Source organism: Pan troglodytes, chromosome 10 (genome assembly GCF_028858775.2).
Source record: "Pan troglodytes isolate AG18354 chromosome 10, NHGRI_mPanTro3-v2.0_pri, whole genome shotgun sequence".
Taxonomy (NCBI): Eukaryota; Metazoa; Chordata; class Mammalia; order Primates; family Hominidae; genus Pan; species Pan troglodytes.
In genome coordinates this window covers 139,854,493-139,878,908 of record NC_072408.2, presented here as the reverse complement: position 1 = coordinate 139,878,908, position 24,416 = coordinate 139,854,493, and the positions used below count along the sequence as shown (strand labels likewise).

The window sequence follows — 24,416 nt, the reverse complement described above, 5'->3', positions numbered from 1 at the left end:
CCAGCTAATTCTTGTATTTTTAGTAGAGAAGGGGTTTCGCCATCTTGGCTAGGCTGGTCTTGAACTCCTAACCTCGTGATCCACCTGCCTTGGCCTCCCAAAGTGCTGGGATTACAGTCGTGAACCACCGCGCCCGGCCCCATTAACCCTTTAATAATGGCATTAATCCATTTATGAGGGCAGAACTCTCATGACCTAACACCTCCGCCAAGGCCCCACCTCCCAACACTGTTGCATTGGGGATTAAATTTCCAAGTTTGGGGGACATATTCAGACCATAGTATAGGAAAAGACAGGCATGCAGAACTCTTGTTTGGTAGAGTTTGTCTCCCTCCTGGGGAAAATGTATTTTTTTCTTAATTTGAAATTCTTTTTTTTTTCTGCAGTCACCCTAGGCTGGAGTGCAGTGGCTGCAATCTCTGCTCACTGCAACCTCTGCCTCTCAGGTTCAAGCAATTCTTGTGCCTCAACCTCCCAAGTAGCTGGAATTACAGGCACCTGCCACCACGCCTGGCTAGTTTTTGTATTGTTAGTAGAGACAGGGTTTCGCCATGTTGGCCAGGCTGGTCTTGAACTCCTGACCTCAAGTGATCTGCCCGTCTCAGCCTCCCAAAGTGCTAGGATAACAGGCATGAGCCACCGCCCCCAGCCTATGTAGCCATTTGATGTAAACTGTTGGAGCTTATACCTGGCTTTGAACCACTGTTGTCTGTAAGTGATATAACTGCACTGCTGACTCTGTAGGGGAGAGAATAAAGCCATGTCCCAACCACCTTCGGTCCCTTCAGTGTTCTTTCTGCTGCCCACCACCCATCCACCAACTCCACTCAGACCCCAGCTCAGGTTGGAACCTAACAGAATCCCAAAGCTGAAGAACTTGGAGTCCAGTGTTCGAGGGCAGGAATCATCCAGCACAGGAGAAAGACATAGGCTGGGAGGCTAAGCCAGTCTAGTCTTTTCATGTTCTTCTGCCTGCTTTTTTTTTTTTGAGACGGAGTCTCACTCTGTCGCCCAGGCTGGAGTGCAGTGGCACGATTTCAGCTCACTGCAACCTCCGCCTCCTGGGTTCAAGCAATTCTCTGCCTCAGCCTCCCGAGTAGCTGGGATTACAGGTGCCCGCCACCATGCCCAGCTAATTTTTGTGTATTTTTTGTACAGACGGGATTATATCATCTTGGCCAGGCTGGTCTTGAACTCCTGACCTCGTGATCCACCCGCCTCGGCCTCCCAAAGTGCTGGGATTACAGACGTAAGCCACTGCACCTGGCCCTCTGCCTGCTTTTTATTCTGGCTGCACTGGTAGGTGATTAGATGGTGCCCTCCCAGATTAAGGGTGCGTCTGCTTTTCCAAGTCCACTGACTCAAATGTTAATGTCCTTTGGCAACACCCTCACAGACACACCCAGGATCAATACTTAGCATCCTTCAATCCAATCAAGTTGACACTCAGTGTTGACCATCACATAGTGGAAGAGCAGCCCCCATTTTCTTTATGTTAGTCACTTTATCAACATCATTCCTTTTTTTTTTTTTTGAGATGAAGTCTCGCTTTTGTCCCCCAGGTTGGAGTGCAATGGCGCGATCTCGGCTCACTGCAGCCTCCGCCTCCTGGATTCAAGCAATTCTCCTGCCTCAGCCTCCCGAGTAGCTGGGATTACAGGTGTCCGCCACCATGCCCAGCTAATTTTTGTATTTTTAGTAGAGACAGGGTTTCACCGTGTTGGCCAGGCTGGTCTCTATCTCCTGACCTCAGGTGGTCAGCCCGCCTTGGCCTCCCTAAGTGCTGGGATTACAGGCGTGAGCCACCATGCCCAGCCCATCATTCCTTATTCTTAAAACAACTCTATGAGGATCTTTTTATTATGCTCTGATATAGTTTGAATATATGAAACTAGATATAGTTTGAATGTATGTTCCCACCCAAATTTCATGTTGAAATGTAATCCCCAGTGTTGGAGGTGGAGCCTGGTGAGAGGTGTTTGGGTCATGAGGATAGATCTCTCGTGGTTCGGTGTAATCCAATAATGAGTGAGTTCTCACAAGACATGGTTGTTTCTTTTTTTTTTTTTTTTTGAGACAGTCTCACTCTGTCGCCCAGGCTGGAGTGCAGTGGCGCAATCTTGGCTCACGGCAAGCTCCACCTCCCGGGTTCACACCATTCTCCTGCCTCAGCCTCCCGAGTAGCTGGGACTGCAGGTGTCCACCACTGTGCCCGGCTAATTTTTTGTATTTTTAGTAGAGACAAGGTTTCACTGTGTTAGCCAGGATGGTCTTGATCTCCTGACCTCGTGATCCACCCACCTCAGCCTCCCAAAGTGCTGGGATTACAGGTGTGAGCCACCTCGCCTGGCCAAGATCTGGTTGTTTAAAAGTGTGGTGCCTCCCCCATTTTTCTGCCATTTCTGCCGCATGAGATGCCTGCTCCACTCCATGTTCCACAATGACTGGAAGTTTCCAAAGCCTTCCCCAGAAGCAATTGCCAGGACTGTTTCCTGTACCGCCTGCAGAGCTGTAAGCCAAATAAACCTATTTTCTTATAATTACCCAGTCTCAGGTATTTCTTTATAGCAATGCAAGAATGGACTGACACATGCTCATTGTGAAGAAACAAGCATAGAAAATTTGCTATTTGCCCAAGGACATAGGTAGCAATTGAAGGACTTATGGTATAAAGTCTGGGTCATTAGGGATCCAAATCCTGAGTTCTTTTCTTTATTCCATTTACCCCCAGTTGTCTCAGGATCCTTGGGGTGTTGCTTTTCCAGCCAGAAACCTCTGTGGCCTGTGGCGCCTTTGCCCGAGTTTTGCTCAGGCCCTCTAGACTCATTCTGTCCACTCAGCCTGGCATGTTGTGCTTGGCTCGCGCCACCTGCCTGGACCCTGCGCTTGGCTCACGCCACCTGCCTGGATCCTGCGCTTGGCTCGCGCCACCTGCCTGGATCCTGCGCTTGGCTCGCGCCACCTGCCTGGATCCTGCGCTTGGCTCGCGCCACCTGCCTGGATCCTGCGCTTGGCTCGCGCCACCTGCCTGGATCCTGCGTTTGGCTCGCGCCACCTGTCTGGATCCTGCGCTTGGCTCGCGCCACCTGTCTGGATCCTGTGCTTGGCTTGCGCTACCTGTCTAGATCCTATGCCTGCAAAGGCTGAGTCAGGCATGGCGCGATGAGGAGTGTGTGAGCGAGCATGGGGTCTGGCCGCTACACAGTAGACATGCCGGCTGCTGCAGTGGGGTGGGCAGCTCCAGGTGCTGGAATAGGCACCAGCTCTCGGCAAAGCTGTGGCTGGACCAGGTACACCACAAGCAGCTTCAACAGCTGGCACTGGGAAACGCAGTGGCATTCAGAAGCTTGGTGATGCCAAGGACCACAGGGCCCCTAAGAGGGAGTCACAGCCCTGGCTCAGGGAGCTTCCAGGTCTGGGATCCCCGAAGGGCCGCAGCTCTTCTCTCCTCTGCACTCGCAACATGGTGAGCAAGGGGCATGTTTCAGCCCTGTTTGTGTTACAGCTCTTTTAGCCCCACCATTCAACAGATCCTGAGTTCTTGTCCAGTGATCAGGAAGAATGAGGTACATGGACAAGTGAAGGGTGAGCGAGGTGAAGAGGAGCTTTATTGAGCAATAGAACAGCTCAGAGGAGACCCACAATGGGTAGCTCCTTTCTGCAGCCAGGGTGTCCTGACAAGCGTTCAGCTCCTAGCAGAGAGAACACCCTGGAGTGGGAGGTGTTCTCACTCTCTACAAGCAGGTCATCCCATTATCTCTGCAGTTTTCAGCAGAGAGGAGGCCCTGGACTGGGTAGCTCTTCTCTGCAGCTGGTTATCCTGACACCTGCTCAGCTCTGGCTGAGCCTGGGGCTTTCATGGGCCTCAGAGAGGAGGAAGAGCCTTCCAGTGGGTCCATGGGTGGCTGTGGGTGGGCCTGGAAAAGGCACCACAAATTCCCGCTCTGGTCTGCGGGACTGGGAGCCCGGCCCCCAGCCTTCTAGCCCTTCCTGGCCTCAAGGTGGGGCTCACCAGGGACACGCCCCCTTCCACCCAGGAACCTGTCTGCCTCCTGCTGTCTTCATGGTGCCCAGGCTGGGCAGTGCCAAGCTGCCCTCAGCCCCCCATCATCTTCCCTCCTATGCTCATCAGTGCCCGATGTCCAGAGGGGGCTGAGGCAGCAAGGGACTGGCGGGTCAGCACTGCCTTGAGAGCGTGCACACCCAGCCAGGCTGTGACAATGCCCAGGCTTGGCCCCAGCTTTGCTCCGAGATTGGAGCAGGCACCGACAGCAGAGAAAAGCCAGGCAGGGGGAGCAGGCATTTCCCAGCCCGCGAGGTCAGGGGGCTCTTCCTGGGCCCTCCAGAGTGCAGAGATGCCTGGGTCTGCAGTCATGGTTTGCAGCTGCGTGGGAAGGAGGGGCGGGGTGGGATTCCTGCCTGTTTCATGGAGCCAGAGGCTCAGATCTGAGCCACAGTTTGGACAGCTGCAGCTGTGTCCAGGAGGGTGGGGCTCCAGCCTGCTCCCCACCCTGAGAGCACAGGGATGCCTGGGTGGTTTGGGCAGCTGCAGTGGCACCTGGGGAACTCCCGCCCCAACTTGGAAGGGACGACGCGCTCACTTGTCCCCAGCTCCATGGAGCATGCAGCCCCAGGCGTGCTCCGCTGCTGCAGCCGGCATGATGGCAGCAGGCACTCCAGACAGCCCGCCGCTGCCACAATTTAATCTTCCCTTTCTATCTAAACCCAGAGCTAATAAGGCACTGCTATAGCCTCATAACATTCCTAACAAATTGTATTTTTAGCAAATTCCAGACACATATTCTACGCCCAGTTCTCTAACTGAAGCAAACTTAGTCACCACTTATGACCGTTCGCAGGCCGTCCTTCCCCCTGGATTGTGAGATTATATCGTTGACGTAAGTTTAAATGCATAGTCCCTAATCATGCAGGCTTCCCAGATCTATCCATATTAGACAAGAACCCTGGTCTCCTGCTACCCCAGGTCTTCTTATTCATAATTATATGAATCTTTTGTTACGTGTAAACCTGCAACTGGCCTAAAACGACTCAGAGCTCCTTTGAGGGAAGAGAATCTACGGTTAGGAATCTACCGTTAGATTTACATGGAGGGGAAGAGAATCTACAGTTAGGAATCTACGGTTAGATTTACATGGACGGGAAAAAAAAGAGGTCCTGGAAAAGTGCATGAGAGAAATAGACGCCTGTAAAAATAATGAACGACAGGATACAGACCAGCGAAGAACAATGAGAACATTTGGGTGTGTGAGACACGATAGAATCAACACAAGATAACCATTCTGTTCCTAGATGATCAGGGACAGTGTTTGGGCATTAAAAAAAGCAGAGTTAGCCGGGCCCAATGGCTCACGCCTGTAATCCCAGCACTTTGGGAGGCCAAGGAGGGCGGATCGCCTGAGGCCAGGAGTTTGAGACCAGCCTGGCCAACATGGCAAATTCCCATGTCTACTAAAAATACGAAAATTAGCTGGGCATGGTGGCATGTGCCTGTAATCCCAGCTACTGGGGAGGCTGAGGCAGGAGAATCGCTTGAACCTGGGAGATGGAGATTGCAATGAGCCAAGATTGCAATGAGCCAAGATCACGCCACTGCACTCCAGCCTACAGAGACTCCAGCTCAAAAAAAAAAAAAAAAAAGAGGTAGAGTTGGGCCAGGCACGCAGTCATGGTGGCTCACGCCTGTAATTCTAGCACTTGTGCTCAGGACTTTGAGGCCAGCCTGGGCAACATGGCAAAACCTGTCTCTACAAAAAAAAATTTCAGAAAATTATCTAGGCACGGTGGCATGTGCCTGTACTCCCTGCTACTCGGGAGGCTGAGTGGGAGGAGGCCAAGGCTGCAATGAGGCATGATCACACCCTTGCACTCCAGCCTGGGTGACAGAGTGAGACCCTGTCTCAGAAGAAAAAGCAGAGTTGCAACAACATGCATTAAAAAAAAAAAAAAAAAAAAGTATGGCTCACGCCTGTAATCCCAGCACTTTGGGAGGCCGAGGTGGGTGGATCACGAGGTCAGGAGATGCAGACCATCCTGGCTAACATGGTGAACCCCCGTCTCTACTAAAAAATACAAAAAATTAGCCAGGCATGGTGGCAGGCGCCTGTAGTCCCAGCTACTCGGGAGGCTGAGGCAGGAGAATGGCGTGAACCTGGGAGGCGGAGCTTGCAGTGAGCCGAGATTGCGCCACTGCACTCCAGCCTGGACGACAGAGCGAGACTCCGTCTCAAAACAAACAAACGAACAAAAAAGTAAAGTTACAACAACAAATAAGCATACATGATTTCTATAGGGACCAGCCCTACAGGGCCTGTGGGTTTTTCTCTTTATGTGCGGAGACGAGAGATTGTAGAAATAAAGACACAAGGCAAAGAGACAGAAGAAAAGACAGCTGGGCCCGGGGGACCACTACCACCAAGACGCAGAGACCAGTAGTGGCCCCGAATGCCAGGCTGCGCTGTTATTTGTTGGATACAAGACAAGGGCACAGGGTAAGGAGTGTGAGCCACCTCCAATGATAGGTAAGGTCACGCGAGTCACGTGTCCACTGGACAAGGGGCCCTTCCCTGCCTGGCAGCCGAGGCAGAGAGGGGGGTGGGGAGGGAGAACAGCTTATGTCATTATTTCTTATATGCATTTCTTGGAGGGATCAACAGCTTAATACTTTCACTAATTCTGCTACTGCTATCTAGAAGGTGGAGCCAGGTGTATAGGGTGGAACATGAAAGTGGACCAGGAGCATGACCGCTGAAGCACAGCATCACAGGGAGACGTTTAGGCCTCTGGATGGCTGCAGGCGGGCTTGACTGATGTCAGGCCTTCCACAAGAGGTGGTGGAGCAGAGTCTTCCCTAATCTCCCCAAGGGAAAGGGAGACTCCCTTTCCTGGTCTGCTAAGTAACGGGTGTCTTCCCAGGCGCTGGCGCGACCAGTAGACCAAGGTCTGCTAAGTAACGGGTGCCTTCCCAGGCGCTGGTGTCACCGCTAGACCAAGGTCTGCTAAGTAACGGGTGCCTTCCCAGGCGCTGGCGCGACCGCTAGACCAAGGTCTGCTAAGTAACGGGTGCCTTCCCAGGCGCTGGTGTCACCGCTAGACCAAGGTCTGCTAAGTAACGGGTGCCTTCCCAGGCGCTGGTGTCACCGCTAGACCAAGGTCTGCTAAGTAACGGGTGCCTTCCCAGGCGCTGGCGCGACCGCTAGACCAGGGAGCCCTCTAGTGGCCCTGTCCGGGTGTGACTGAAGGCTCACACTTGTCTTCCGGTCACTTCTCACCGTGTCCCTTCAGTTCCTATATCTGTATGGCCTGGTTTTTCCAAGGTTATAATTGTAGAACAAACATTATTATAATATTGGAATAAAGAGTAATGCTACAAACTGATTGATATTCATATATAATCATATCTATAATCTATTTCTAGTATAACTATTCTTATTCTATATATTTTCTTTATTATACTGGAGCAGCTTGTGCCCTCGGTCTCTTGCCTCGGCACCTGGGTGGTTTGCGGCACACAGATTTCTTTTACTTCTATATTTTTAAATTATTTAGCTTAGGGTTCTTTTGATTGGCATGGAAACAGATGCTGGGAATGCCCTACATACTTACTACAGTAAGTTTGTATTAAGACTCTTTCGAAGTAAAAGAGTGAATTTGTGGCTGGGTGCAATTGCTCATACCTGTAATCCCAGCACTTTGGGAGGTCAAGGTGGGTGGATCACTGGAGCTGAGGAGTTCGAGAGCAGCCTGGGCAACATGGTGAAACCCCGTCTTTACAAAAATTAACCAGGCATTAGGCTGGACACAGTGGCTCAAGCCTGTAATCCCAGCAGTATGGGAGGCTGAGGTAGGCGGATCACCTGAGGTCAGGAGTTTGAGACTAGCCTGACCAACATGGTGAAACCCTGTCTCTACTAAAAATACAAAAAATTAGCCAGGCATGGTCGTATGTGCCTGTAATCCCAACTACTCGGGAGGCTGGGGCATGAGAATCACTTGAACCCAGGAGGTGGAGGTTGCAGTGAGCCGAGATCGTGCCACTGCACTCCAGCCTGGGCAACAGAGCTAGACTCTGCCTCAAAAAAAAAAAAAAAAATTAGCTAGGCATGGTGGCATGTGCCTGTGGTCCCAGCTACTCAGGAGGCTGAGGTGGGAGGATCACTTGAGCCTGGAAGGTGGAGGTGCAAACTGTATTTGCACCACTGCATTCCCATTGGTTCACAAAGTAAGATCCTGTCTCAAACAGAAAGAAATGAAAAGAAAAAAAAAGAGTAAATTTGTAATAAGGCTCTGCCAGAAATATAACTCAAACTAGCTTAGACTAATAGAGGAAATCTATTGGCTTTTATAACCAAAGAAGTCGATCTGTAGGCTTCAGGAATAGCTGACTCCAGGGCTTCAATCAGCATAGGATATGTTAATTTAAAATAATTAAAAGGGCCTGGCGTGCTGGCTCATGCCTATAATCCCAGCACTTTGGGAGGCCGAGGTGGGAGGAGTTAAGAGACCAGCCTGGCCAATATGTTTAAACCCCATCTCTACTAAAAATATAAAAAGTTTGGCCAGGTGCGGTGGCTCACGCCTGTAATCCCAGCACTTTGGGAGGCCAAGGCAGCCAGATCACAAGCTCAGGAGATCGAGACCATCCTGGCTAACACGGTGAAACCCCGTCTCTACTAAAAAATATAAAAAATTAGCCGGGCTTGGTGGCGGGCGCCTGTAGTCCTAGCTACTCGGGAGGCTGAGGCAGGAGAATGGTGTGAACCCGGGAGGCGGAGCTTGCAGTGAGCAGAGATCGTGCCACTGCATTCCAGGCTGGGCGACAGAGCGAGACTCCGTCTCAAATGATAGTAATAATACACATAATAAAAAACATAAAATCAGCCAGGCGTGGTGGCTCAAGCCTGTAATCCCAGCACTTTGTGAAGCCGAGGCGGGCAGATCACGTGGTCAGGAGATGCAGACCATCCTGGCTAACAAGGTGCAACCCTGTCTCTACTAAAAATACAAAAAATTAGCTGGGTGTGGTGGTGCACGCCTGTAATCCCAGCTACTCGAGAGGCTGAGGCAGAATCTGGGAGGTGGAGGTTGCAGTGAGCCGAGTAGCACTGCACTCCAGCCTGGGCTACAGACCAAGACTCCGTCTCAAATAATAATAATAATAATAAAATAACTAAAAGGATCTGACTGGGTGTGGGTGGCTCATGCCTGTAATCCCAGTACTCTGGGAGGCCAAGTCGGGTGGATCACCTGAGGTCAGGAGATGGAGACCAGCCCGGCCAACATGGCGAAACCCCGTCTCCACTAAAAATACAAATTTAGCCAGGTGTGGCGGGCGTGGTGGCAGGCACTTGTAATTCCAGCTACTCAGGGGGCTGAGGCAGGAGAGTCGCTTGAACCCGGGAGGCGGAGGTTGCAGTGAGCCGAGATCGCGCCATTGCACTCCAGCCTGGACGACAAGAGCGAAACTCAGTCTCAAAAATAAATAAATAAATAAAATAAAATAACTGAAAGGATCAGAATCTAGTTTAAAGAGAGTTTAAGTGTAAAGTTTGAGGACAGCCACCTGGGAAGTATAAATCTTAAAGAATGAAAGTTCATATTTTGAAGTGTAGAAGTTTGGGATTGTTTATATAGACAATGTTTAGGAAAGTTTAGCAGAACTTTAATTCTTTATATATAAGGCTTAATGTAGAGTTATAATGGCCTGATTAGTTAAGGTAGTTTCTTTAGGGGGAAGATATACTCACTATTTTATATTGAAGATGTAGTAGTTATGGGTTTTCTGTGTTATTTGGTCTGAGTTAGGTTAGGTACAGGACGATAAAAAGGCATATATGTTAAATACATACAATTATAAATATATATATTTACAACTTGTATAGATATATAAATTGTTGTGGGGGAGCAGTGACTATATGGGAAAGTGGAATAGGAGTAAAAGAATTTACCAAGACAGGGCCAGGCGCAGTGGCTCACGCCTGTAATCCCAGCACTTTGGGAGGCCGAGGCGGGCGGATCATGAGGTCAGGAGATCGAGACCATCCTGGCCAACAGGGTGAAACTCCGTCTCTACCAAAATACAAAAAATTAGCCAGGCGTGGTGGAACACACCTGTAGTCCCAGCTACTTGGGAGGCTGAGGCAGTGGAATAGCTTGAACCCAGGAGTTGGAGGTTGCAGTAAGCCGAGATCGCGCCCCTGCACTCCAGCCTGGTGACAGAGCAAGACTCCGTCTCAAAAAAAAAAAGAATTTACCAAGACAGGCAGATTTATTAGAGAAAGTAGGAAAATACTTTCAAGAAGGTAACAGGCAGCCAGCAAGAGAGGAACTGACTGCAAGGAAACAAAGGTTTCCTGGAGATGTAATAGGTGGTTCTTGGGCTGCAGAGTTCTACGTTTAGTTCTGACAACACCAAGGTTGCAGGAAGCTGACGTGCATTTTTTGTATCAGCTGAGGATCTGGTGATAGCTGGCCACAGGAAGATTGTGAGTTATGACAGCTCTGTGTCCTGGACCATTAAGAAAGGCAGACTTACAGCTTATCTGCTTTCTCTTATTTCTTATTTTGCTTTCCCCTGCTCCCACTACCCTGTCTCTTTTTCCCTAATTAGGACTCCGCATTAATACATATTAATTTACAAAAGATAAGTGATTGTATGGGGAGGAGGAAAAAAGAAGTCAAGTCTTGGCAAGGCAGTTTGGAGAAGGAGGAATAAAGAGATGCAGAAGCAGAAGGGTGAGAAGTTTTGGCAGTTTCCTTTTTTAATATATCAATAGTTCTAAAGAGTTTAATTTTTTCTGTAGGGAAAGAAATTTTCAGTCTCTTTTAGATGCTTTTTACTATTATTGAAAGTAACTTTCAATTTTTTAAAAATTTTAGACTCAGTTTTTAAAAATTATGCACGTAAATAAACTAATTAAGGTATTTTTAATGTCATTTCATTTTGGTCTTTGTAGTTTGGGGTCTTTATGGGTTAAATAAGACCATTTTAAAAGATATTGACAGGAGGTCGCATCATAAGTACTATATATGAATTTAGCTGGAGTTACTTAAAGGTGTATTTTTTTTTTTTTTTTTTTTTTTGAGACGGAGTTTCGCTCTTTTGCCCAGACTGGAATACAGTGGCACAATTTCAGCTCACTGCAACCTCCACCTTTCTGTTTCAAGCAATTCTCCTGCCTCAGACTCCCAAATAGCTGGGATTACAGGCGCCGGCCACGATGCCCAGCTAATTTTTGTATTTTTAGTAGAGACGGGGTTTCACCATGTTGGTCAGGCTGGTCTCGAACTCCTGACCTCGTGCTCCACCCACCTCAGCCTCCCAAAGCACTGAGATTACCGGCGTGAGGCACTGCATCCAGCCATTAAAGGTGTATTTCTTTTGAAGGGGAAAGACTCAGTTTTAGATGGATGAATGTCCATAATTTGGGGTTTTTGTTTTAAAGATCAAAGACTGAAAGGGAAAGAGTTGTTGGGTCTGGTATGCTGCTTAATAAGGATTATTTATTGAAGAGTCACTTTTCAATAGATGTCTTGGTGAAACCCAGTAATTTTGGGCACTTAGGGCACGAGGAGATTTTTGTATGTTTTTTGTTGAGGGGAGTCTTATGGGTCCAACGTATGTCATGAACGATGAGCTTAAAGTTTCACAAAACCTAAGTCACTAAATTATCTTGTGGCTGGGAGAAAGAGTGTCTTATCTTTAAGATTTATCTCTGTCTTTATAAAAAGTTTTTTTTACTGGCTTTGGTCATTTAAAGTGGGACTTCAGATGTGCCAAATGAACTGAACTTAAGAGTTTAGCCAGTTTTTTTTTTTTTTAACTTACAAGTTTTACTTAAGCCATGGAATTTTTTTTTAGAGGAGAAACTGTTTTCTTTCCTGACCAAAATTGGAATGAAAGAAAAGGCCATGGCCATGCTCAGTGGCTCATGCCTGTAATCCCAGCACTTTGGGAGGCCAAGACAGGCGGATCACCTGAGGTCATGAGTTCGACACCAGCCTGGCCAACATGGTGAAACCTCATCTCTACAAAAATACAAAAAATTAGCCAGGCATGATGGTGGGTGCCTGTAATCCCAGCTACTCGGGGGTCAGAGGCGGGAGAATTGCTTCAACTCAGGAGGCAGAGGTAGCAATGAACTGAGATCGCGCCACTGCACTCCAGCCTGGGTGACAGAGCAAGACTCCATCTCAAAAAAAAAAAAAAAAAAGGCGTATAAATTCTAGTAAGTCATTTAATAAATGACACACTTAACCTCGGAGAAAAGTGAAAATCATAAATCTGTGAACAGCAAAATTTTCTGAGAACAAAAACAAAACTACCTTAAAGCAGAATTTTAATTTTAGCTCTGTTGAGCATGGAATTGGTTTGCTTAAATAAAGTTGAATCTCAGTTAGAACCAGGGCAATGTGGGCTGGGTACGGTGGCTCAGGTCTGTAATCCCAGCACTTTGGGAGTCCGAGACGCATGGATCACCAGAGGTCAGGAGTTTGAGACCAGCCTTGCCAACATGGTGAAACCCATCTCTACTAAAAATACAAAAAGTAGCTGGGAGTGGCTGGGCGCAGTGGCTCACGCCTGTAATCCCAGCACTTTGGGAGGCCGAGGAGGGCGGATCACGAAGTCGGGAGATCAAGACCATCCTGGCTAACACAGTGAAACCCCGTCTCTACTAAAAATACAAAAAAATTAGCCGGGCGTGGTGGTGGGTGCCTGTAGTCCCAGCTACTCAGGAGGCTGAGGCAGGAGAATGGCGTGAACCCGGGAGGCGGAGCTTGCAGTGAGCCGAGATCGGGCCACTGCACTCCAGCCTGGGCGACAGAGCGAGACTCCGTCTCAAAAAAAAAAAAAAAAAAAAAATTGCCGCTGACTCCACCGCCTATCCTATCCCAAACCTATAAGAATCAATGACAAGCCCACCACCCTCCGCTGACTCCTTTCTCAGACTCAGCCCACTTGCACCCAAGTGAATAAACAGGCTTGTTGCTCACACTTAGCCTGCTCAGGTGGTCTCCTATACGGACGCACGTAACACTAACATTTACCGATATTACTTACAGCTACGATGAAAAATGGAAAAGCAGCCGGACGCAGTGACTCATGCCTGTAATTCCAGCATTTTGGGAGGCTGGGACAGGAGGATCATTTGAACCCAGGAGTCGGAGACCAGCCTGAGGCTGCAATGAGCGTTCATGGCACCACTGCACTCCCCACTGGGTGACAGAGCGAGACCCTGCCTCCAAAAAAAAAAAAAAAAAACAAACAAGGAAAAGATGCAGATGCTTCCTCCTGGAGGCGCCTTTAGGTTCTCTCACAGACATGGTGGGCCAGCAGTGCTTGCTCCATCCTAGATTTCTTCCAGTCCTCCCCAGTTAGCCGCCAAGGGGCTTTTCCAACCGGAAACCTCCAATCCGCGACCCCGGCGGGTGCACCGCCGAGCCCCCCGGGAAGTGTAGTTCCAGCGCGAGCGGGACGCTGGGAAATGTAGTTCTGCGCGTTCACTTCCCTGATCGGGCAGTGTCCGCCGCGGCACTGCGAGGTCCGAGGGGTAAGGGAGCGTGCAGCGGGGGCGGGACGACGAGGCGGCGGGGCTGGGGGCGGCCTCTGTGTCTGCGCCGGGGATCGCGGTGACCCCGCTGCGGACCGGCTCGCGGTGACCCCAGCGCGCACGAACTGGCTGCCGGCCGGGGCGAGAAAGGCCTGCGGACCGGCCTGGGCGCATGCGCGGAAGGCGGGCCTCAGGCGGGGGCCCTGGGGGCGTGCGGGGGTGGGAGGCAGAGGGTGGGGTGGGGGCTGTAGGGCGGGCGGCGGCGGGGCGCTGAATGTGGGTGTCGGGGGAGATTTGGGGTCAGCTGGGCGATTCACTGGGGGCCTATGGAGGTCGCTGTAGACTTGGGGTGCAGCACGGGCGGGGCAAGGGGACGCGAGGTTGCCCTTGGCCCCAGGGGAGAGGGGCCCCTGGGAGGCCGTGTGGAGGATTTGTCTGCAGCGATTAGGACTCTGCTGATCAATGATTTGGATGCCTTTGGGTGAGCATTGGAGGCCAGGGGGGTGAATGATGAGGCTTCTGCGGGGGCCTGCTTTGGAGGGCTTAGGGACTTGCTTGTGTGGGTTCCATTCACTGGAAAGCCTGCCGGCTGTGACAGTGTTGGATTTCACCAGAGCCCTGTGCTCCTGGAAAACAGCGAAGGTTGAGGAATTTCCCACTCTTTTGGGTTCCAGCAAATGGCTCACTGCAAAGATCCCCCGTTCCCTATATGACTTTGGTCAGCCTCCAGGATGCCCCTTGTTCACACAGACCTGCCACGTTGCGGTCGCTTGCCTCATCGGTGACTGGCTGAACTCCACCGAGCGGTCGGAGCAAAATGCTCCTTAAGCAAACTCTAAGCTTCTTTCCTTTCCCCATTTTCTTGAGCTTTGGCCCATCCCCAGCCTGAGCCAACACGCAGCCTCGCCTGAGAACAGGCTGGCTCAGGGTCAAGCTTTCCCCGCTCTGCTGTCTGGTCGCCCGCACTTCCACCTCGCTTGGCCAGGCCTGGTCTTTGCTAACCTTGTTCACAGCTCTCTGTGAAAGAAAAACCCTTTTTGCCTTGCAGAGATGCACGTGAGTCTCGTGGCTTCACGGTTCTTCCCAGAAGCCCGTTCTCCTTCCCCTTCCCAACCCTCTTCCGCGTCTTTTTTTCCCCACTTCCAATAACCCTTTGGAACCGTCTTTCTTTGCTCTGTCCAGTTGTATGTTTTATTTGACAGCTGAATAACAGTGGTTGCTATTTCAACCCCTGTCTCCAATAGCGGAGGCGAGTATGGGGTGGCCCATGCTGGCGAGTGGCTGGGGTTCGTTTCTGTGCTTGTGTTTGGGGATCTTATGATGGAAGCATTAGGAATGGCGCTGTGTGTTTGTGACAAGGGAGTCTGGATGTAAGTTAATGGTGGACCTGTTGCAAGTTGTGAGTGCGTGGACAACGGGGGTCATACTTGGAGTCATTGGAGGGGCCTGCGGGATCGGCATTTGTGCAGAGCCCCACAATCCCTTTCCAGGTGGTGTTTGGGAGGGCCTGTGGGAATGTCAGTGAATGCTCCAGCATGGAGTGGATTAGAGAATGGGGTGTCATGGGGGCGAATGCTTGGGGGCCCCGGGGATAAGGGATTAGGGATCCCTGGGCATTGAGTGACTGGGGTCTAATTTAGGGGGTCTGTGGCGCAAGCCTGAGAATGTCAGTTTACAGGGGAGGGGCTCTGTGAGCGCATGACTTGGGCACCTGATGAAGTGAGTGAATGGAGACCAGTGTGTTCGTCCCAGGACAGAAGCCCCTTCTCCTCCCCTCCCCACCCTTCTTCTCCCCTCCCCACCCTTCTCCCCCCCTCCCCACCCTTCTCCCCCCCTCCCCACCCTTCTCCCCCCTCCCCACCCTTCTCCCCCCTCCCCACCCTTCTCCTCCCCTCCCTACCCTTCTCCCCCCACCCTTCTCCCCCCTCCCCACCCTTCTCCCCCCTCCCCACCCTTCTCCTCCCCTCCCCACCCTTCTCCCCTCCCCACCTTTCTCCCCTCCCCACCCTTCTCCCCTCCCCACCCTTCTCCCCTCCCCACCCTTATCCCCCCTCCCCACCCTTCTCCCCCTCCCCACCCTTCTCCCCCCTCCCCACCCTTCTCCCCCTCCCCACCCTTCTCCCCTCCCCACCCTTCTCCCCTCCCCACCCTTATCCCCCCACCCTTCTCCCCCTCCCCACCCTTCTCCCCCCTCCCCACCCTTCTCCTCCCCTCCCCACCCTTCTCCCCTCCCCACCCTTGTCCCCCCGCCCTTCTCCCCTGCTCCCCACCCTTCTCCTCCCCTCCCCACCCTTCTCCCCCACCCTTATCCCCCCTCCCCACCCTTCTCCTCCCCTCCCCACCCTTCTCCCCTCCCCACCCTTCTCCTCCCCTCCCCACCCTTCTCCCCCCCTCCCCGCCCTTCTCCCCCCTCCCCACCCTTCTCCCCTCCCCACCCTTCTCCTCCCCTCCCCACCCTTCTCCCCTCCCCACCCTTATCCCCCCGCCCTTCTCCCCCTCCCCACCCTTCTCCCCCCTCCCCACCCTTCTCCTCCCCTCCCCACCCTTCTCCCCTCCCCACCCTTGTCCCCCCGCCCTTCTCCCCTGCTCCCCACCCTTCTCCTCCCCTCCCCACCCTTCTCCCCTCCCCACCCTTCTCCTCCCCTCCCCACCCTTCTCCCCCCCTCCCCGCCCTTCTCCCCCCTCCCCACCCTTCTCCCCTCCCCACCCTTCTCCTCCCCTCCCCACCCTTCTCCTCCCCTCCCCACCCTTCTCCCCTCCCCACCCTTCTCCTCCCCTCCCCACCCTTCTGCCCTCCCCACCGTTCTCCTCCCTTCTCCACCCTTCTCCCCCCTCCCCACCCTTTTCCTCCCCTCCCCACCCTTCTCCCCCACCCTTCTCTCCCCTCCCCACCCTTCTCCCCCACCCTTATCCCCCCTCCCCACCCTTCTCCTCCCCTCCCCACCCTTCTCCCCCCACCCTTCTCCCCCGCTCCCCACCCTTCTCCCCTCCCCACCCTTCTCCTCCCCTCCCCACCCTTCTGCCCTCCCCACCGTTCTCCTCCCTTCTCCACCCTTCTCCCCCCTCCCCACCCTTCTCCTCCCCTCCCCACCCTTCTCCCCCACCCTTCTCTCCCCTCCCCACCCTTCTCCCCCACCCTTATCCCCCCTCCCCACCCTTCTCCTCCCCTCCCCACCCTTCTCCCCCCCACCCTTCTCCCCCGCTCCCCACCCTTCTCCCCTCCCCACCCTTCTCCTCCCCTCCCCACCCTTCTGCCCTCCCCACCTTCTCCTCCCCTCTCCACCCTTCTCCCCCCCTCCCCACCCTTCTCCCCCCACTCCCCACCCTTCTCCTCCCCTCCCCACCCTTCTCCTCCCCCATCCTTCTCGTCCCCTCCCCACCTCACCTGCAGGAGTGACTGAAGCCCCTTCTCCCCCGCTCCCCACCCTTCTCCTCCCCTTCCCAGCTCATCTGCAGGAGTATCTGAGTTCTGTGGGGATCCTTTGGGACTCAGAGTTTGGGGTTTCAGTCTGTGGTGATTCTTAAGTGGGGCTTTGGGGGTGCTGGTGATTATGGTGTCTGGCATCTGTATTTAAAAACCACGTGGGAGTCACTGGGGTCCAGTCATCAGTTGGGCCTGTAGGGATGACTCTGCCTGGCCTGTGAGGTCTATGGTGTGACGTAGGAATGGTAAGTGTCTGGGGGCCTGTGGAGGATTAGGAATAAAGGGTCCAGTGTACATCGTTGAATGCGGGACAGTTTTATTGGCTCGTGCCCTGGCATTGGCTTTGTTATTTGAGGGTGTTGGAACCAGGTGAGAAGGAGCTTGTTTGTATTAGTGACCGGGTACCAGAGATGACTGAATGACTGATGGGGTGGGCAGTGAGGTCTGTGAGGAGGAATGATCGAGGGCTTGGGATCAATGCCAAGTATGCGTGCAAGTGTCTGTGACTGGTGTGCGGGTGGGTGAGGGCGAGAAATTGGGGACCCTGTGGGTGTCAGTGAGAGGGAAGCCTGGGGAGCCTAATAGTTTGTTTGCCATTTGCGGTGAATGTGGAGTTAGAAGTTAGTGGCCTTAGCTGGGCACCGTGGCTCACACCTGTAATCCCAGCACTTTGGGAGGCTGAGGCAGGCAGATCAGGAGGTCAAGAGATCCAGACCATCCTGGCCAACATGGTGAAACCCCATCTCTACTAAAAATACAAAAATTAGCTGGGCATGGTGGCGGGCGCCTGTAATCCCACCTACTCAGGAGGCTGAGGCAGGAGAATTGCTTGAACCCAGGAGGCAGAGGTTGCAGTGAACCGAGATTTTGCCACTGCACTCCAGCCTGATGACAGAGTGAGACTCCATCTTAAAAAAGATAATAATAAGTTAGTGGCCTTTGGGTATCTGTGATTAGTGGTCTATACTGTGCCAGTCTGTGGAGTCTGTGGTCAGGTGTTTCTGGAGGCTGTTGTGGGGCCACTAGAGTTACCGCCTGGGGGCTTTGTTGGATGGTCACTGGGGAACCCATAGTGTGTGTCTCTGAAGGCCCTGGAGGGGCGGCCTCTTGGGGAGAGAGACTGCGTGGCCTGTAAAGTCAGCCATTGTGGTCCTGTGGGAGTGATGGGGGCACATGGGGTGAGTGAGAGTGGGGTTGATGGAGTTCGGTGGTTGTGTGGTCTGGAGGTCTGTGAAGCAGGCCTATTGGATTCAGTGATCTGGGGATGTCTTGGGATGTGGACCTGGAGAATTCTCAGGTGGTCACTGTGAGTGACTGGGGGACTTGGGATGCTGGAGGTTGGCAGGGGCTTGGAGCTGCGGAGTTCAGTGGTTTGTGTCTGGGGTGTGTGTGTGATGGAGGCCCTCCCTGGGACTTGGTAATCCGGGGAACTTGCCAGGGCCGTGTTGGTGGGTCTGGAAGCAGATCCGAATGCGAATGGGTCGTGGGTTGGCTCAGGCAAGCCTCTCGTGAGTGACAGGTCTTTTTGCCCTTTGGCCCTCTCCTTGTAGCTTGTGACCGCTGATCAGTGATCACTCTTTTTACGTGATTATTTCCTTTTTTAAAAGTTCTCAGTGACCCCGTTGGCCTTAAGGTCTTCCCCTTGTAGAATTTTCCCCTTGCTGTTTGTACCTCCTGGGCCTCTTCCATCCCTCCTGATGACCTCCAGCTCCCCCACCCAAGACCTTTGCATCTGAGGTGCCCGGAGTGGTGTGGTCGGCCCAGCCTTCCGTGGCGGACTCCTCCTGCTTCAGGCTCAGCTAAAAGCCACCTCCTCCCACAAGCCTCTACGACGTCTGGGAGGAATATCTTCTGCCCATTCATCCCTTGGTCACAGTTAAAATTTCCTTTTTTTTTTTTTTTTTTGAGACAGAGTCGCCCATGCTTGAGTGCAGTGGCGTGATCTCAGCTCACTGCAACCTCCATCTCCTGGGTTCCAGCGATTCTTCTGCCTCAACGCCCCCAGTAGCTGGGATTACAGGTGCCCGCCACCATGCCCAGCTAATTTTTTGTATTTTTAGTAAAGATGGGTTTTCACCATGTTGGCCAGGCTGGTCTCGAACTCCTGACCTCAAGTGATCTGCCTACCGCCTCGGCCTCCCAAATTGCTGGGATTACAGGCGTGAGCCACCGCGCCTGGCCCACAGTTAAAATTTCTTCTGAGCGCTCACAGTCAGAAATCATTTATTTACTTGGCTGTTTCCCTAGAGGGCAGAGACACCGTACATCTTGTTGAGTGGTCTTTCCCGTGTTCTCAGAACAGTGCCTGGTGTGTAATAGGAAATCAGCAAATGCTGCTTTCCTAGCGGGTAAATGAGACTGTGTGTGTGTGATGTGTGTGAACGTGTGTGTATGTGATGTATGTACATGTGTGAAAATGTGAGGCGTGTGTGGGAATGTGTATTGTGTGATGTACGTATGTGTTTGAATGTGTGTGATGTGTGTATGAGTGTGTGTGTGTATGAGTGTGAGTATATGTGTGTGATGTATGCGTGTATGTGTATGTGTGTGGTGTATGTGTGATGCGTGATGTACATGTGTATCAATGTGTGTGTACTTGTCTGTGTGATGTGTTGTACATGTGTATGTCATGTATGTATCATTGTGTGTGCATGTGTGATGTACGTGTATATCAGTGAGTTTGTGCATGTCTGTGTTATGTGGGATGTACGTGTGCATCAGTGTATCTGTACGTGTCTGTGATACGAACGTGTGTATCTGTCTGAGTGTGTGCGTGTCTGTGTATGGTATACGTGTGCATCAGTGTGTGTATGTGTGTGTGACGTACGTGTACATCAGTGTGTGTGTACGTGTCTGTGTGTATATGTGAGATATGTATGCATCTGTGTGTGCATGTCTGAGTGTGTATATGTATGAGATACGTATCTGTGTGTACATGTCTGTGAGTGTGTCTGTGATGTACGTATCTGTGTGTACGTATATGTGTGATGTACATGTGTATCTGTGTGTACGTGTCTGTGTGTGTGATGTACGTGTGTATCAGTGTGTGCATTCTGTGTACGTGTCTGTGTACATGTGTATCTGTGTGTATGTGTGATGTACATCTGCGTCTGTATGTACGTGTCTGAGTGTATGTGTGATGTACATGTGTATCAGTGTGTCTGAGTGTGTGTGCATGTCTGTGTCTATGTGTCTGTGTATACGTTACGTACCAGTGTGTGTCTGTGAGTGTATGCGTGATGTACTTGTGTATCAGTGTGTCTGTACATGTCTGTGAGTATGTGTGATGTATCAGTGTGTTACATGTCTGTGTATGATGTATGTATCTGTGTACATGTCTGTGATGTGTGTTATCAGTATGTCTGTACATGTCTGTGTGTGATGTACATGTGTATCAGTGTGTCTGAGTGTGCATGTCTTTGTGTGTATTGTGTACCTGTGTACCTGTGTCTGTGAGTGTATGTGTGATGTACGTATCAGTGTGTCTGAGTGTGTGTGCATGTCTGTGTGTACTGTGTGTGTCCCTGTGTATCTGTGTGTGTCTGTGAGTGTATGTGCGATGTACTCAGGGTGTCTGTGTGTGCCTGTCTTTGTGTGTGTGTACGTGTGCATCAGTGTGTGTGCACGTCTGTGTGTGATGTACGGGTGTATTAGTGTGTCTGTGTGTGCGTGTGTGTGTGCATGTCTGCACGTGTGCGTGTGTGTATGTCTGTGTATGTGCACGTCTGTGCATGTATGTGCGTGTCTGTACGTGTGCATGTGTGTGCATCCGTGAGTGTGTGCGCATGTCCGAGTGTGCGTCTACTTGTAGATCAGTGTGTGTGGGGTGAGAGTTTCGGTGTGAATGTGAGAGCAGAGGGATTACTCAGGATTCTGAAGGGGGAGGCCAGGGTGGCTGCTTTTGGACTCAGGACGACAAGATGTTCCCTTTGCTGGAGAAGCAGCCGGAGGAGGTCCCTTCTGCATTCACTCAAAAAGGGTCTGACCTAATTCGAAGCTTCCGGGAGGGCAGGGGGACCTTGATCTCAGGGACCCCAGGTTTGGATGCCAGTAACTATGGGGTCTCTTTGTAGTCAGGGCTTCTCTCTGGGCCTCCTAGATGGTAGAGCCCCCGACCTCTGTGCCACAAGCCTGAAGGAGCTCCCAGGCGTCTCAGGAGGAGCTGCGTCTTTGGATGCCAATCTCTGGGCTCTTCCAGGATGTTTTTTCTCGAGAATCTGCCTCGAGCCGCAAACCCTTCACACTGCGGACTAGAAAGAGTCCTCTTAGAGCCTCTGACCTTTGTCTCTACTTCAGCTGCGAACGGGCGAAGCCTGCGCCATGCCTCTCCTTTCCCGCCGTTTCTAGGAATTCCTCCTACCTCAGTGTCCTTGCTCTGCCGTTCACCACGGTTTGGGTCAGAATCCAGAGTTCAGCCAATGCTTCCAGAGAGACTGTGGTTGTTAACTGTCCCTGTTGACACTGGGACCTGTCTCCCCTCGTGACCTGAGTCTTACCTTGATTCTCTTAATGACAGAGAGGGAGACATTAAGAACTTGGGAGCCAATGCCAGGCGCGAGCTACACTGGTCTCCGCCTCCTGCTCCCTGCAGATACTGTTGGGGACCAGCCTCAGCACCACCCGTAGGGTACCCAAAGTCCGGTGGCGACAAAGGAATGAGAAGAGACAGGTTAAGAGTGCATAAAGAGTGAGGGCCGGGGGCCAATTGCAAATCGGAGGCTGCAAAAGGCGCAGGGTTCTGGTCTCCACTCTATTGATTGAGTACCATCACTTACAGCTAAGCAGCAGACGTTCAGGGCGAAACAGTGAAAGGGAGGCAGTGCGCCCATCATGCGTGTAATCTATAGCACTGGTGGTTTAAATGAATCTCCTTTGTGCTCAAACAGCCTATTTTTAACTTACCAGAGAGTAGCTAGTGGGAGTGGGCTTAACTAGGAACCTGCACGTCTGGCTTCCAATGCTTCAAAGGAGTGTCCTTCTCCTTGAACACAGTGTTTATGGATGATGGAGCAACTCGCTCAGAGCCTGGGAACATCACGGCGATAAGAAGGCTTTCCTCCTCAGAGGCCTCTTGTGGCTTTCCACAACTTCTTGTCCCATATTTTTATGGCCAGTTAATACAGGCACCCCATAAGCCTTTCCCCCAACAGATACCAAGCAGGCGTGAGCTACACTGGTCTCTGCCTCCTGCTCCCTGCAGGTGCCAGGCGTGAGCTACGCTGATGTCTGCTTCCGCAGGTGCCAGGCGTGAGCTACGCTGGTCCCCGCCTCCTGGGCCCTGCAGGTGTGGATGCTGCTGGCTGTGCACCGTGGGGTTCCTGAGCGTGGGGTCACCTGGGAACGACCCTTGTCTAATTCTCCAACCCTCCGCCTCTGGGGTACGTGGGAGACCGCGCAGAGGAGTGGCGTCTGGCTCTACTCTTTTTTTCAGTTGCCCTGAGGCAAAACCCGGCCATTTGCTAATATGCAGTCCTAACTTTCCTCCCTCATTTGAGGCAGGGGAGCGGAGACTTCAGTCATTGCTTACTCTATTTCTGTGGGACAGTGAAGACAGACAAAGACGAGAAAAGGGCTCTTGCTGTAGGTCTTCTCGCTCAGTTTACCTCACTTTCTGGAAAGGTGCCACTGGCCTCGTGCCACTTGTTATCTTCCTGGCTAGCCGGTTAGCCCCTTGCCTGTGGGGCCCTTGCCGTGTGCTTGGGAGTCACCTGCTTCAGCCCTGGGAGCTCCAGAGCTGCTCGGCAACCATTCCTGGGCCACGTGGACTTGCTCCACAGGTGTAGACGGCAAGTGCTGGACAAACGTTGCTTGGCAGGATTGTTACGTGAGGTGGAATTTCCGTCCCTCTTGTCTCCCAAGTTTACAGGAAGCTTTTTTTGGACATTTCTTTTCAGACTCATTCTGATGAAGGAAAGAGCATCCCTGTGCAGCTGCGTGTCCTTCATTTCTTTGGCTCTGATTCCGTGTCTGGCTTCATCTAAGTGGCCTGGTCCATGGGCAGTGAAGAAATGTAAAGTGTGAGCATTCGTGTGTACCAGGATGTGGTGCTTTTTGAGTTCATTATGCTTATTTTAAATCTTGGTCAGTCTTTTCCATCTTCTGCCTAAGATGGTATCTTTTGTGCAGTTTGTGGTCTTTGAAAAAGTTTTAAAAGTTTTTAAAACTGGAACAGATACCGCCTGCACTTTCCTTCAGAAATCAGCAGTAACAGCCCAGGCTGTCGGTTTCCAAGGGGTACCTGAGGCAGACCCCAGTCCCTGCGGAACTGAGGAATCATGGAGGGTTAAGGGCTCCAAAAGTTTGGAGGCGGAGGTTGCAGTAAGCCGAGATCACGCCACTGCACTCCAGCCCTGGCAACAAGAGCGAAACTCCACCTCAAAAAAAAAAAAAAAAACTTTTGAAAAAGTTTTAAAGATAATGGTTATACTTAGTTCCCTGATTATTTGGGGAAATAAACCTAAAATCTGCCAACCCAGAAGACCTCTTCACAAAAGTAGAAAATAAAAAAAATAATTTTATTATTGAATAAAAATTAAACGAGGCCAGACACAATGGCTCACACCTGTAGTCCCAGCACTTTGGAAGGCCAAGGCCAGTGGATCACTTGAGCCCAGGAGTTCAAGGCCAACCTGGGCAATAAGGCAAAACCCCGTCTCTACAAAAAATACAAAAATTAGCTGGGGATGGTGGCGTACACCTATAGTCCCAGCTACTCAGGAGGCTGTGGTGGGAGAATTCACCTGAGCCCAGGAAGGTTGAGGCTACGGTGAGCCAAGATCATGCCACTGCACTCCAGCCTGGGTGACAGAGCAAGACCCTGTCTCAAAGAAAAAAATGTGGCCGGGCGTGGTGGCTCACATCTGTAATCCCAGCACTTTGGGAGGCTGAGGTGGGCGGATCACCTGAGGTCAGGAGTTCGAGACTAGCCTGGCCAATATGGCGAAACCCCAACTCTACTAAAAATACAAAAAAATTAGCCAGGCGTGATGGTGGGCACCTGTAATCCCAGCTACTTGGGAGTCTGAGGCAGAAGAATCGCTTGAACCCAGGAGGCGGAGGTTGCAGTGAGCCGAGATCATGCCATTGCACTCCAGCCTGGGCTACAACAGCGAAACTCTGCCTCAAAAAAAAAAAAAAAAAACAAAAACCAAGGGGGTGAATCTCTTTCTGTATTTTGCATGAGGGAAAATTAGGGATTTTTTCCTCCTTTTAAATCTGTATTTGCCCTTCCAGGCCTGTGAGCACACGTTCCCCTCGGGGTGTCAGCTGCTCCCCCATGTGGTCTGGAGATGCGCGTGAGGGAAGGGCTGAAGGCCAGGCTTTAGTCTCTGAAGCTTCTGATGAGTTGAAGCAGAGGGGTGCTCAGGGGCCCAGGACCGAGGGTAGACCTGGGAATTGTGCCCCCTCTTCCAGCTGTGAGCTGC

At 51.8% G+C, this 24,416-nt stretch overlaps 2 protein-coding genes across 4 annotated transcripts in view; one reads left to right on the top strand and one right to left on the bottom strand.

Moving 5' to 3' along the window:
• ZNF26 (zinc finger protein 26) overlaps window positions 1-13,729 on the bottom strand; it is a 66,520-nt gene extending 52,791 nt beyond the window's left edge. Inside the window, exon 1 of the mRNA XM_054663878.2 lies at window positions 13,079-13,729. The gene's annotated coding sequence lies outside the window, so the exon portion shown is untranslated. The remainder of the gene's footprint in view (window positions 1-13,078) is intronic.
• Window positions 13,730-13,784: 55 nt separating this feature from the next.
• The window catches only part of ZNF605 (zinc finger protein 605), a 35,241-nt gene continuing 24,609 nt past the window's right edge, over window positions 13,785-24,416 (top strand). The window contains exon 1 of one of the 3 annotated variants that reach the window (XM_016924741.4): window positions 13,785-14,049. The gene's annotated coding sequence lies outside the window, so the exon portion shown is untranslated. Of the gene's footprint in view, window positions 14,050-22,886; window positions 23,010-24,416 lie in introns of those variants that run through there. The other 2 variants (XM_063785335.1, XM_054663874.2) reach the window with 2 other exon arrangements.